Source organism: Nuphar pumila, chromosome 13 (genome assembly GCF_984573655.1).
Source record: "Nuphar pumila chromosome 13, dmNupPumi1.hap1.1, whole genome shotgun sequence".
NCBI lineage: Eukaryota > Viridiplantae > Streptophyta > Magnoliopsida > Nymphaeales > Nymphaeaceae > Nuphar > Nuphar pumila.
Genome location: NC_143261.1, coordinates 25877021 through 25892841, shown reverse-complemented (window position 1 = coordinate 25892841; position 15821 = coordinate 25877021).

The window sequence follows — 15821 nt, the reverse complement described above, 5'->3', positions numbered from 1 at the left end:
ATGAAAATGGTAGATATGAAATGGAGAATAAAGAAGAAAAATTTTTCCTCAAAAGAAGTGAGATTCAGGTTTTGCCCTTAACCTAGATGGGACGGAAAATTCCTCGTGTAGAAACGAAGCTCAGGTTTGACTCTTAACCTGACCGGGGAATGAAATACCTCATCAAAGGAGGCTCAGGTTTGTACCCTTATCCTAATTGGGTGGAAAATGAAATACCTCATCAAAGGAGGCTCAGGTTTGTACCCTTATCCTGATTGGGCGGAAAATGAAATACCTCATCAAAGGAGGCTCAGGTTTGTACCCTTATCCTGATTGGGCGGAAAATGAAATACCTCTTTGAATGAGGCTCAGGTTTATACTCTTATCCTGATTGGGCGGAAAATGAAATACCTCTTTGAATGAGGCTCAGGTTTATACCCTTATCCTGATTGGGCGGAAAATGAAATGGATTCCTCGAAGGAAGAAACCATGATGGAACCTTCGGATTTCCGCACAATGAATCCGATAGGGGTTTTGCAAAAGGATGTAATAGGGGACCCTAAAGCTTGAAAAGGGGTTTGATTTTGGGGGCCTCATTGCTGAGACTAAATAACTTTTGAAATTGGTGACCTTTTGCGAGAAAATGATTGGTGGCTTAACCTCAAGCCGAAAGTGGATTGTCCATGGTGGGACAGTGGGGACATAGGGAAGTGTGCGAATCTGAGAGCCCAGGCGCTCAGATTATACCAACAGAAGGGAAGGAATCTTGAAAACTCTCGTTATCAAGTCCTTAAAAGGGATAACAACTGATGTCAGGATGCGCCAAAGATGAACCTCAAGCTCTCGCTTCACGCCAGAATAGCTAGAAAATATTGTCAAAATATTAAAAATTATTGTTGATTCAAAATAATTTAAAATGATGCACATTGTTTTGAAAATGTTCCCTCTTTTCTACTTGAAGTATTACCTCTGACTGGGCGTAACTTCGTAGAATCCAGATTCGAATTCAAATTTCTTGCAATCGACTTTCTTTCAAGGAGGCTATCAATTTCCTTGATATGAATAGAAAAGTGAGTATTCTTGATATTGTGAAAGCAATTGGTGAAGAAATATTGATAATAGAATTTCACAAATTTTAAAGAAGATTCTTGATAGATTCGGCAGTCTGATATCCTGGGATTCTTTTCTCACGATGATCTTTCTGCCCACTTTTTTTTTTTTTGATAGAATTAGAGCTCTCTTAGGCTTTTGGGGATTTTATTACATCATCCTTCATTTTGGAGATGTCCTGACTTTTCTCTCTCTCTTTTTTTTTTAGAAGGGTACGTCACAAACTCCTTCATCTCAGAGATGCTCTGATCCTTCTTTTCTCTCAGGGATTATATTGACGGTTATTGGCTCTTTGGTTGGAAATCTCTTGATGATAGCAGAAATTAAATATCCTTTAGGGTTTGTCGGGAGGCCCATCGCAGTCGCCTTCATCTTGACGGTGCTCTAAACTTTCCCTGGAAGGATCCGTCACAAACTCCGTCATCTTGGAGATGATTCGAATCTTCTTTGGCCCCGGGGGTCTACTTGCCTAATTCGCCTTCATCTTGACGACAGTTGAGAGATCTCTTTTGCAGATATTTAATTACAGCTTTAGGTGATTGAGGAGATATAGGGATTGAATGGATTTTTCTGTATCACCCATGATATTTCGACTGCTTTATTTTCCAAGAATGATCTTTAAAAATGTGCCATTGACTGCGATCAATACCGATCACTTATGGCTTTGCAACAATATTGAATTTCCTTTGCTGGCCATATCGGGGATTTATTCTTCATCCTTTTGGTTGGCCAATAGAAAAATTTTGAATTTTGAATCCTTCTTCGCGAAAGCTTTGTCCTTTCGAAAGTAATACTGAAGGTATTCTGAAGTAATGTTTTTGTACAATAAAAATTTTGAAATCAACAAATATTTAATGACAAATTGGCAAAATGTTCTTGAAATCCTTGGTGAGAGCAAGCATCTGAAGCACAACGCAACGCACCCATGACAAAAATTTTCTTCTCCTTTCCCCAAAGGAGAAGATTCAAAAATTGGAAATAGGAATTACTCCTCTCTTCCCTGAAGAGGAGGTGTTTGCAAAACGAACTTTCGAAGAGAAATTAAGCTTTCGTCAAAACTTCCTAACATTAGGCTTCTCTTATGGAAAGGGGGCCGGTAATGATGAGGTCGGTGAATTGGTCATGAAGGAACGAGTCCATCACACTCTCCTTGAGAAGAGGGTCCTTCATGATGAAATGGTCTAGTTTGAAATTGCGGTCACAAGGAAAGCGAGCTTCTGTCGAAGCTCTCCCTGAATTAAGGGTTCCTTGTATGAAATTGGAAATTTGTTTTGCAAACGGTTCACATAGACACGAGTCCCTTCAAACTCTCCCTGAAAAGGGGCTAGGTGAACAAAGGATAGCATGCGAAAAGAACGAGCTCCCTTGAACTCTCCGTGTACAAAGGGTCTCTCGCAAGAGGAAATGATTGGAATTGGTATGAAATTGGAATTTGGAAAATTTGAAATTTGGAATTTGAAATTGGAAATTTGGAAATTGATATTTGGAAACTGGAAATTGATTGACTCGAAGGTCAAAATTGGTTGACCCAAAAGTCGAAATTGGAAATTTGGAATTTAAAAATTGGAAATTGGAAATTGGGAAATTGATTGACCCGAAGGTCGAAATTGGAAATTTTGGAAATTGCTTGGCCCGAAGGTCGAAATTGGAAATTGAGTGACCCGAAGATCGAATTTGAAAATTGGTTGGCCCGGAGGTCGAAATTGGAAATTTGGAAATTGGGTGGCTTGAGGGCCGAATTGGTAATTGGAATTTGAACTTTGATGAATGATCAGCACAAAGACTGAACCCGAGAGGTTGAGTGATACGACCCACCAGTGAGACACTAACACAAGTGCTCAATCTTGAAAGAACACCAGCATGAATACCGGGTTTTGAAAATATGTCAACATAGACATTGGATTTTAAAAATATCAGTTCGAGCACTGGATTTTGGAAGTGTACCAGTTTGAGCACTGGATTTCAAAATTGTACCAGTTCAAGCACTGAGTTTTGAAAATATACCTTGTTTTTAATTTGAAATTTGAATTTTTAAAAGAGACCTATGCTCTTAAAGTATTTGGGAATTGTAACGAGAATGATTGTCGGGGTCTCAGGATTATCCCTTATCCTGAATGGGTAGCGAACTTGATGCAAATGCATGCCAATGAATGCAGATGTATGCAAATATGAAAATGATATAAATGAATGCACATGCATGCAAAATGAGAGATTTGTTTATCCTGCCTGCATACAGGATATTTGTAGATAAAAACAAAATTTTAAAAAAATGCCCCAGTATAACTGGGAAAGGAGAATTTAATCATTATTGAACAAAATTTGGAGGAATTACAAAGAATAAGACATGGTTTAAGTATAGAATTTTTTCAAATGCCGAGCATTGATGGGATCTGGTAATTTCACTCCGTCGGCATTTATGAGCCGATATGAATTACGAGGTAATGCCTCTTTGACAACATAGGGACCTTCCCAATTTGGTGACCACTTGCCACCTGGGCGGTGCTTGAGATAAGTCGTTGATCTGAGCACTAGATCATTGACTCGAAAATTTCTTTCAATGATTGATTTTGCATATTGTCTGGCTATCCTCTGACGATATGATTGAGCGTACTCTGCTGCTCTGAGTCTTCTTTCATCTAGCAAATCAAGCTGTACTAGTCGTTGTTGCTGATACTGATCAAGAGGTAATTCGAGAAGTGATGCAAATTTCAGAGCAGGTTTCTGAACATGTAGAGGCAATACTACTTCGGTTCCGTAGACAAGTTCTGACGGAGTAGCATTAGTTGGAGTTCGAATGGTGGTTCGATACACCCACAATGCATCATGAATCTTCTCATGCCAGTCACGGCCTATTTCCAAAGTTCGCTCCAGGATTCGAATCAAAATCTTATTGGTGGCCTCTGCTTGGCCATTTCCTTGAGGATAATAAGGAGCGGAGAAATGATGATGAATTTTGAACTTCAAACAAAAAGTCCTCATTCTCTCATTCTTGAAATGACTGCCATTATCTGACACAATATCATGTGGTATGCCGAAACGACATAGGATATTCTTATGGATGAATGAGACCATATGTCGACCTTCTACTGTGTGTAGAGTGACTGCTTCTACCCATTTAGTAAAATATTCTGTTGCAGCAAGAAAATATTTATGGCCATTTGAAGCAGAAGGAGTAATGGGGCCAACAACATCAAAAGCCCACATAGAAAATGGCCATGGCGAGACGACAGATTGCAAATATGTCGCTGGCACATGAATGGAAGGTGCATGCATCTGGCATTGAACGCACTTCTTCACAAAACGATAACAATCTTGTTGCATAGTTCTCCAGTAATAGCCTGCTCGGATGATTTGTTTGACAAGAGTTTGGTAGCCAACATGACCACCGCAGATACCTTCATGTGCTTCTTGCACAACTTCTTTGGCTTCTTCTTCGTCCAAACATCTGGAATATTCAGAGCTGAATCTACGACGATAAAGGACGTCAGCAAGAATAAAATATCGAGCAGACATGCGCTGAATTGCTCGCCGCTCTTTCTTTGAGAGTTCTGGAGGAAATTTGCCAGTTTCAATGAAATTCTTGATGTCATGATACCAGGGCTTCTTCTTTTGCTCAGTTTGGTTTACCTGCTCTACTGGGACGAAAGCAGGTTGATCAAGTCTGCCAATTTCAAAGGAGCGACAAGATTCTTCGTTCCTGAAAGACATGATGGATCCCAGATTGGCTAAATTGTCTGCAATTTGATTGAAGTCTCTCTTGACATGGAAAAGTTGGAATTCTTCGAAATTGCTAACAAGAGCTGAGACGATCTTCTGATAAGGAAGTAACTTCTGATCCTTCACTTGCCATTTAGCTAAGACTTGATTGACGACGAGCAAAGAGTCGCCATAAGCATGAACTCTTTTGACATTGAAGTCTTGTAGAATTTTCAGACCTTGTATCAAAGCTTCATACTCGGCCATATTATGAGTGCACTGAAAATCTAATTTGAGAGAAAAGGGGATCATCTCCTTCTCAGGTGTGATCAACAGAATCCCGATTCCTATGCCTGTCATATTCTTGGAACCGTCAAAGAATAAATTCCAAATTGGGGATTGTTGAATATTGCAGATCCGCTCATCGGGGAAATCATCCTCGACTTTAACATCCTCTGCTAAAGGAAAATCTGCTAATTGATCTGCAATTGCTTGGCCCTTGATAGATTGCTGAGAGACATATTCCAAATCGTATTGCATCAATAAAACCTGCCATTTGGCAATCCGTCCACTGAGGAAGGGTTGCTCTAGAATATACTTGAGAGGATTTAATTTGGATAGGATCTTGACTTCAGATGTCAACAGATAGTGTCTCAATTTCTGACACATCCAAACCAGAGCTAGACATGTCTTCTCTATCTGAGAGTATTTCTTCTCATAATCAATGAAGGTTTTGCTCACATAGTAAATGGCATGCTCTATCAGACTGCCTTCTTCGTATTGCGCCAAGAATCCGCCACAAGCCACTTGATTAACTGAAATGTATAGCAGTAGGGATTTCCCTAATTCTGGCGGCTTTAACACAGGAGGATTGAGCAAATATTTCTTGATGCGTTCGAACGATTGCTGACACTCTGGTCCCCATTCGAATTTCACTCCTTTTCTGAGCAAATGATTGAAAGGCTCACATCTCATGGCCAAATTGGATATGAATCGCCGAATTGATTGCATACGTCCCTGAAGGCTACGCAATTCTTTCAAATTAGTCGGAGGAGACATGTCAATGATAGCTTTGGCCTTAGCGGGATCAACTTCTATCCCCTTTTTGCTGACTAGAAAGCCTAACAATTTGCCAGATTCGACTCCAAAAACACATTTTTGTGGATTGAGTCTTAGCTTGTAAAGAATGAGCCGCTTGAAAACTTGATTGAGAGTTTCGATGTGATCTTCCTCTTCTTTGGATTTTACCAAAATATCATCGACATAGACATCCATGATTTTGTGCATCTGATCATGGAAAATGACGGCCATAGCACGCTGATAAGTGGCTCCAGCATTCTTAAGCCCAAATGGCATGACTGTATAACAAAAAGTGCCCCAAGGAGTAGTGAAAGATGTCTTGGACTGATCACGAACGGCCAACTTGATCTGATTATATCCGGAATATCCATCCATAAAAGAGAACATAGCGTGACCTGCTGTGCTATCAATCAAAAGATCAATATTAGGAAGTGGATAATCATCCTTAGGAGTCGCTTTATTGAGATTTCTGAAGTCGATGCAAATTCGAACTTTACCATTTTTCTTGGGAACAACAACAATATTTGCTAGCCAATCTGGATAGTCAATGGTTCGAATGAACCCTGCTTTGAGTAGGTCTTCTAGACCTTCCTTAACTTGTTGTTCCACTCGAGGATCCATCTTTCTCAGTTTCTGCTTAACCGGCTTGACATTTGGTTTTAGGATGAGACGATGCTCAACCAATTTGGTATCTAGACCTGGCATGTCCTCATACATCCACGCGAACACTTCTTCATGTTGCTGGAGAAAACGGGTGAGCCTTTCTTTCTCTTCCGGGCTCAAACTGCTGCCAATCTTGAGAATTTTAGGATCGTCTTCTGATCCAATATTGATATCCTCAGTCGGATCCTGAACTAAGGATGATGGCTCATCTTGTTTCTGAATTGCTGCAAATTCTGGTAATTCTTGAAGAGCTGAATCAAATTCTGCAGGTTCTGACTGCTTTGTAATCTGACTACATTCTGCTCTTATTTTAACCTGATGAATCACTGTTGGCTTTGAAAAGGCCTCTGGATTAAGAACGAGCTTCTTGATAGATTGGGAAGACATTCTGAAAATTGGAGAATAAATCGATTCAGGAAAATCTCCTATCATAAAACAAATTACTTTTGTTAAGAAAATAATTTGAAAGATAAAAGAGAAGAATAATGGCAAATTTTCAAAGATTTGATAACAAGAAGTAAAGAGACAAATGGCATCCAGATAGACAAAGGAAATTTGCAACTTTATTGAAAGATTGAATTGAGGACAATGATTGAAATGAAACGAGATATCATCCTAAATGTGAAAACAAAAGAATAGAAATGAAAGACAAGCAGATGCCCTTAGTGCGTCCCTTTGATAAAGATAGTGCCCTTCTGAGATCTTCTGCCACTAAAGCCCAATCCGGCCCTCTGAGGATAGTGCTGAGGAATTACTGGCTCGAGACGACCATTCCCATTTTTTCCCAGGCCTTGAAAAGGCTGATAACCATGCTTTACTAACAGATCAAATCCCTTTTTGGCCTTCATAAATTGGGAGAACAGTGGATGATCTTTGAATGTACTATAGTCAATTCGTCCTCCAATCTTGAAAAACTGTGGGCCTCTCCATCGAGTCATGGCCACTGTATGTGCTGGTTGTTCAGCCCTCTGCAGTATTCCCGAATTTTCTTCAAAGCTGACCTCATCAATGCCCCTAATGCTAGGGATATCAGTAGTGAAAGTGGGCCTAGGAACCATAGGTTGTGCAAGCCTCTTCTCCGGATCCTCACCCAAGACTGTTGTGATCATTCCACCTTTTGACCACTTGACACACTGATGCAAAGTAGACGGCACCGCGTTCGTGTTGTGAATCCACGGTCGTCCCAACAACAGATTATACGTTGGGGGTACATTGACTACATGAAAGAGGACAGAGTAGACCGAGTAGTCAATGAAAATTTCCAAGAAAATTTTCCCTTTAGCTGTCTGGCCATGATTATCAAACCCGTAGATGGTGATCGGGTCCGGGATATATTCCTCTTCTCTGATGCCCAAAGCTTTGCCTGTCATTTCTGGGCATATATTGAGGTTGCTGCCTCCATCTATCAGCACATGACGAACAGTCATTCCTCTGGCTCGAATCACAACATACAAAGCATTGTTATGAAACACATGCGGCTTAGAAAGATCTTCATCTGAGAAAGTGATTGGAGCATTTGTCATGGCCTGATTGACTATCTGGGCTATGTCTTCAGGAGTTATGCTTGGTTTTACTTTGATTTTCCGCAACTGATCATTCAACACCTGCTGGTGTTTGGTGGAGGCTTGAGCTAAGTCCAAAATTGAGACATTGGATAATGCAGTTATCGGCTGTGGTGTGGATGTCTCATTTTTCTCCGGGACGGGCTTAATAAAGTGTTTGGGGAGCCATGACATTTTTTTAGCCACCTCAGGAGATACCCCAGCGGATTTGTCAGATACTTTCATTTTTCCAAAGGCTGCAATGAGGTCCATCTTCTGAGCTTTGGACTGAGCCTGCTGCAGCACAAGGACCTGATGTTGGACTTGTATATCCTTTTTAGAGCATGGCCTGATATGCTCCTGTGGCTGAAAAGGCTGTTCAGAAATGACCGTTGTAGAATGATGGGGAAAGGGTTTCTTCAGAATATCCATATTTTCATCTTCGACACCCTCTACCAGAAGATTCTTATCGATGAGATCCTGAATAATATTCTTGAGAACGAAGCAGTTCTCAGTATTATGTCCCACTGTTCTGTGAAATTTACAGAACTGATCTTTGAATTTTCCCATGGGAACAGGGGGATCGGCCAGCCTAGGCAGTTTGACCATCTCCTTGGTCAACATATACTCGAGCACAGTCTCGAGGGATTGGTCTAGTGGAGTGAATTTCCTGTCATAACTCCACCCTTCATGCTTTACTTTTTCTCGGGGCTTCGGTCCCTGTTCTAATTGAAGTGGCTTATTGTATTGAGGCACTGACTTGCCTTTCTGATCGTTCTTGTTGGAACTTCCTGCCCCATAACAGAAATCTTTGTTCTGCCCCTTACAGTGGTTCCAATTATTATTTCTGACAGAATGAGTGAAGTGAGTCTTCTTCTTCTGCTCATTCTGGCCGTTGTTCTTGGTGAAAGTGAAGCCTTCGTAGAAACCATTTTCCACGCTCAACTCGAGCCATTCGGCTCGCTCTGTCAGTTCAATGAATGTCCTTGATGGTGCAGTAGAGATGAGGCCTCTCAGAGGCTGTGAGAAGTTACTCAGAATTAGGGACAAAGCATGTCCCTCTGATATGGGGTCCCTCATCTTGTTGCAAGCTGACCTCCATCGGTGGATAAAATCTCTGGCCTTCTCATTTTCTCTTTGTTTAAGGCTGTAAAGATGGCTGAGGGTGGGAAGTGCCTCAGCATTGAAGAGAAATCGCTCAATGAACATGTTTACCACTTTGTCAAATTCTTTCAACTCAATTGGATTTACATGCTCCGAGTACCATTTAGCTGCGGTTCCCTCCAGACTGCGAGGGAAACATAGGAAAAGTGCACAGTTGTCTCGCTTGAATCTGGAGCATTCAGCGAAGAACATGGCGAGATGAGCTTTAGGATCGCCAGAACCATCGAATTTGATAAACTTTCTGGGGAGATTCTCGAGATTGTCGTCCCCATCCAAACCATCATAGAAGTCTTCGCTGGTGAAGACTTTCTTTCCCTTGTCGCGGGCCTGCAGGTCTCGAAGCATTCTGACCACATCTTTGAACTGCGGCTGGTCAGAGTCATTGACAGACTGCTCTTTGAATTTGTGGCCTGACCCCTGCCCCTGGGTAGACTTGCGGAATGCCTGATGGGTCTCAAACTCTTCATCTGAATCCTCCGCTGATTCCTCTTCATCAGTTGCATCAACATGCTGGGCGGGCTTCTTGGATATCTTCAAGGCTTTCTTGACTGCCCGGCCTTTTGTCTTTTGCTTCACCTGTGCTTTCTCTGTACTGGCTTCAGCTTGTTCTGCCAGCATCTTAGTCATCATCTTCTTAAACATGGCATACATTTGAGGATCAATGTCATCCTCAACCTGTTGCCCCTGATTTTTGCCTGAGCGCGGGGAATCCATTTCTTCGTCCGAAGCTGTTGAATATGCGATGCCTTCAACTGATGCAGTTTTCTTCCCTGACCTTGTCTGAACCATTGAATGTCACGAATGCTCTCTGCAGGGCAAAATTGAGGGTTAAGCTTTCGAAAGAGCTTTTGACTGGAAGAAAGATATTTGCTGAGAATTTTGGTAGACAATTGAAAGAATATCCCATTACTAGGGATTGAGTCGTCGCTGGAATTACGACAATTGCGTTGTCATTCCTTTGCAAAGAAAATAAACAACTGAAAATTAAACCTTGTTACCTAGGCGAGGTCGTCAAACCAAGAATTGAAGAATTTGCAAGATTTTTATTTATTGAAAGAAAATATGATTGCATCAATAATAAACTTGAGAAAGAGGGGGCGGACAGACAATTTGCCACCACTCTTTATAACTAGCAGAGACACGAGGACCGGGAAAAAGCGGAAGAGTAACAAAAGAGTCCCAGCCATATCTGGCAGAATGGTATGCTCCAGACCACTGTGCTGATGTAAGGTCGAACTCTGGCACGACTCCTGATAGCAGCCGCATCTCTATGTGCTTTTGTCTCTGAGAAAACTGTCGAACACACCGCTCCGGATGATAGTAAGCACAGAAGAATGTACCAAGCAACTTGAATCTCTTGCCATATGCATAGGTGTATCTGGGAGGCGATAATTCTCGATCAAAATAGTCCCACACCACTTCTTCTTCCTGCAGATAGTCGATCAGGAATCGGTACCGCGCAACTGGAAGGAGCTCCTTGCCGTTGTATCTGAATGAACTAGCTCTGGTCGGTACATGCTGAAGGAACCAAGATTGAAGAGCATAAGTACATCCCTCGACTAAGATGGACTCTCCAAGTGTGAAGCGGGTCAGTCCTCTGTATAGAAAAGCAAGCGCGGCCATGGCTGTCGACTTCCCCATCTTCTCAAAAGTTGAACTATTCTGACATCCACATAATTCTGTCCATCTGGAAAGAAAGCAAGTCCCACAGTACACAAAACCATCGCATGCTGAATTCTCTCTCGAGCTGTCCTGGACAACGAGCTGACTTCTGCGAATTCTCCATACTGTCGGTAGATCTCGATCAGACTCACGTACTCATTCCCATTTTCTTCAATCAGTGGCCAAGACTTGCGCCCTGTCATGCGAGCTACGACATCTTTGGGGTCCAGACCCTTGACATTGATCAGAAACTGCTGCTCTAACGGATCTCCAGGCTGACCGGCTGGCTCAGGCAGTCCCATAATCTCTGAAAATTCATCCATCAGCAGTGTCATCTCGCCCCACGGGAACCAGAACGTGCAAGTGCGCGGATTCCACCGCTCTGCCAGTGCATGAATCAGATTGCCGTTGACTGTCAACTTTCCCACTGCAGATGCCAATTCCAACCCACAATCGCTCAAGTGGTCCGGAAACATACGAGAGAAATTTTTGAACCAGACATAGTACCACCGGGGAAAGAAGGGTCCGGTGCTAAGAGATCGATGCTCAGGAAGACTTTGTCGCACCTCATAGGAGATGTGACCCTCAGGAAAAACAGAATCGAGCTGACTGGATGCCATTGGACTGAAAGATAAGAAGACTGAAATTAGACTTTGGAAAAATACAAGAAATTTGAAAATTGCAGGCAGGATAAAATGAAAGCTGGAAATTCGAAGTCCAGAGGAACGAAAGAATGGAAAATCTCCTAGAGTTTTGAAGAAAAGGTGGATGATTTGGAAAAATTGCCCTGGGTTTTTGAGAAAAAGGAGATATTTCATAAAAGATGAAAAATGAGGTATTTTGGAAAATTGTTCGGTATTTTGGAAAAACTGAAAAAATAAGGTGAAAATGAATATCATATATTCAATTACAAACAATTATGCACATACAGCAATCCCTAAAAAGCCAACTCTAAATGCATTGATTTTGAAAGAGCTTTAGGACCCTAATCCTGACTCTAGGCTCAGATCAACTGTGTCCAATCATGCTATGCCGATATACTCGAGCCGAGGCTCGATGTACGTGGCATAAAACTCATCTCTGGGTCTAGGCTTGTGTTTTCCCAACATCCTTGAGCGCCTGCCGATATACGTTGGACTATGGCCCTTGGTACGTGGCAGGGGGGCGTTAGCCCAAATAAGTGGCCCAGTTGTGAGGCTCTGTCCCGAACTATGGTTCTGGAAGAGAGCCCAGCAACGTGAAGACCGGGTAGACATAGGTGGGGTGGTTTTTGAAATATGATCACATGCAGGCAAACAGAGGGCTCTAAGTCCTAAAGAGATAGAATTTTGAAATTTTTTGAAGAAGCAAACATTGTTTTCATACAAGTCCTAGATTGAGGAGTGTTGTATTTCAGACCTAAGTCTAAGTGAGCATGCATAATTCTCCTAAATATGGTCCTATCAAACCATGCCTAGTCTACATGCAATCCATGTCAGTTGGGTTCAAGTCTAGGCTCCTAGGTTCACATGATATCAGAAATTAAAAGCTGACAGTTCAAAGAGCATGATTTTGATAATTGAGCTAAGTCAAAGCACATAATTGATCAGACGAAGACAGGTCCCATCTCGGTCGCCAAACCTGTTATCATCGCAAAATTTTCCCCCCTCTCTTGCGAGAGAGAAACGAATTTTGCGAGTCAAACTCGACCAAAGTTTTGAAATTGGTTTTAAAAATTACTCGCCTCCGTTTTGAAAATTTGTGGGAAAATTCCATGGAATGGGATCCTCCTGTCGGTACGAGGTTCAACCGTTCTTGGCGCCTTTACCAGGGGTAATTGAACCAAGGACCAATTATGTGCTTTAACTTGACTCAAATATCTAAATTATGTTTTATTTTTTCTAGAATGCACAAAGAATCAGGCTTGTGCTATGGAATTTTGAAAAATGCAAGTTTGAGAAAATAGGATGTTTGCATTGGAAAATTGAAATGCAATTGGAAAATGACTGGAAAATGCTTGAAAATGAAATTCCTGGGAAAATTATTGAATTTCATTGGAAATCAGAAATTTGCATTGGAAAGTGATTTCTCAGGAAAACTTGAACTTTGGAAAATCGATTTTTGAGATTTGGAATTTGCTTTCTCTAAGAAAATGGATTTGAGAATCCTAAGAAAATCTAAGAAATTCATTGGAAAATGACTTTTGAAATGGAAAATGGATTCTCAAGAAAATAAGAACTCTGAGAAAATCGATTTCTGAAAGCTTGGGATTTTTGAAATTTGAGAATGTTAACATTGGAAAATCTTGATTTGAACTTGGGAAATGCCTTGAAATCGCATTTGAAAATTTGGAATTCTGAGAAAATCCAATCCTGAGAAACTTGGAAATTTTTGGGAAAACTGAATTTTCTGAAATTGAAATTGGAAAATGAGTTTGAAAATAATGCAATTTGAATGATATGAATGAATGAATATGAATTTGAAAAGGGAATTTCATTGAGGAATTGGGAAATCCTTTTGAAACTTTGAGAAATGCAGTGCATTTTTTAAGTTAGCCTAAGAGTGTAGGCTGAATGTGGCTGATATAAAGATCATAAATCTTGGTTTTCTTCGTATTCTGACTATGGCCATAAATACGAATCCCACCGAGTTTATAAACTCCATAAAAGCTTGTGCACGTGCCATTCGTGTAAACCATAATGGATTTTAAATAAATGCGCATGAATCATACATCAAATATCGAAATTTGCATAAATTAAACTATATGCAATGCAGCCCTATTCTAAGCAGAAAAGTAACTCTTATTCCAAATTATTACATTTGAGGTTACATTGAATTGAAATAAAAAAAATAAAATCTAAGTCTTCTTCTTGAATGTTCCTGCAAAACTAGAAAACAAGGTTAGCACAAAAATGTAGGTTATTCTGAATTTATCTGAAAATATGAGAAATTATCGGATATTATTCAGATATAAACCCAAATTCATACCCCCCTTTGATATAAACATAATAAATAATGAATAAATTTTAAAAATAAACTTGAAAATTCGAAATTGGGGTTCAAAATGACCAAAATACCCCTGATGACCTTGAAATCAGGGTTTTATGAAAGAATTTTTGTAAATTTTGGAATTTTGAAAATCAAATGAAATAAATCGAACATAATATGATAAAATATTATGATATGCATGAAATTTTGGAGAATTAGAAATTGAAATTTCGAAATTTAGGTCAAAATGACCAAAATACCCCTAATAACAAGACTATGGCCTTGAAACCAGGGTTTTCTGAAATAAATTTTGCAAAATTGAAAAATATGAAATGCAAATGAGATTAAAATTAACCCAAATATGATTCTACATGCTTATGTACATGATACAAACCCTAACATGGCGAAAATATCATAAAATATCGAATTTTACTTGATTTTCGCTTCTGAATTTAAAGATAAACTAACACATGGAGCAAATGAACTTGGAATTAAACCAAGTTTGGCATGGACAACTAAAATAACCCTGAAAACATAATGGATCTCTAAAATATAATTTTTTTTTGTATTTTTAAATATGGAAATTCAAATAAAAACCCTAAATTTTGTGATTTTTGCCTAAAATGTTGATTCTAAAGGGAATTTAGGATATCAAATTTCCATAAAAATTTCCCAAATTTCATGGGGTGACAGAGGACAGTAATTCAAGGATTTTTTATTTTTACACTTTCTGGTTTTGACCTATGGTCGGAGCTGTACCACTCCGTCAAGTCGGATCGGAATCCGGCGACTCTAGTAAATGAAGGAAACAGACAGGTTTCGGTAGAAAATGTGGGGAAAATGGCAGACAGATGGGAAAATGGCTTAAATTGTGGGGAAATGTCCCTGACAAACAGAGGAAGATTTGATCTTTTGACACCATTGGGATTAGGGTTACGGTTTGGAAAAATCCACACTGTTGTCAGAGACCTAAATCTCTGGAATTTCTGGACATTGGAATCTGTTAGACAGAAAGAGAAAATCCCGGAAAAATAATGAAATAGATCCAAAAATTCCCAAATTTTGGGAAATGATAGAAAATTATGTTAGGAACAACTTTCATGCTGAAAGTTTTTTCAGACGGGTTACAGATTCGGCAGACTTGATGCATTAAGGTCTGTCTATACCCTGACAAAGGAAAATTGATATTTTCTCAGAGGCCTGGGAAATCCGATTTTTTTAAGAGGGCAAAACTGTTTGGAAAAACATAAAAATTTTCAGATCACTAGTAGATTCAATGATGAATCCACTATGATTTTTGGATGATGATACGGATCTCTCACGAGGGTAATGTCGGAGGTTCTTGTCGGCTAAAGTGTAAACTGGAAATTCTGAGAGACAAAAAAACCGATTTAGGGTTTGATCGGTTTAGATAGGTTCCACAACCCGGATTGAATCAAATTTTCGATAGTAAAACAAAGACATGTAAACCTAGTTACTCTAAAATTTACAAGAATTTTTAAATGCAGAAACTTATATAAAATGATGCATGGACTTTGTCTAAAACTAAAATTTTACATATTTTGAACTAAGCATGGTTCATATATAAAACGAAATAATTAACAAAATGAATTAATCTAAATGCATTTAAACATAAGATGACATGAATCATAAAACTAAAACCTAAATCTAGGAGGATATGATCAATTTAATATTGCCTCTCCAAAATGAGAGATTCGATCCATTGAGTGGACGGATCTTTTCATTTTTTTTAGCCTACACATAAAGTACACGTTTTGTATTTATCTATTTTTATATACATATATTTTTTTACCATTCATGGCTGTGGATGAGAGTTCTCAACAATGTGAAACCAGATTTGGTCTGGTCTCACGTTGAGTTTAGATAAACCATGTAATAAATATCTAAAAAAATAATAATAATAATAAAGGCAAAAGGTAAAGCAACACTTTACCTTGA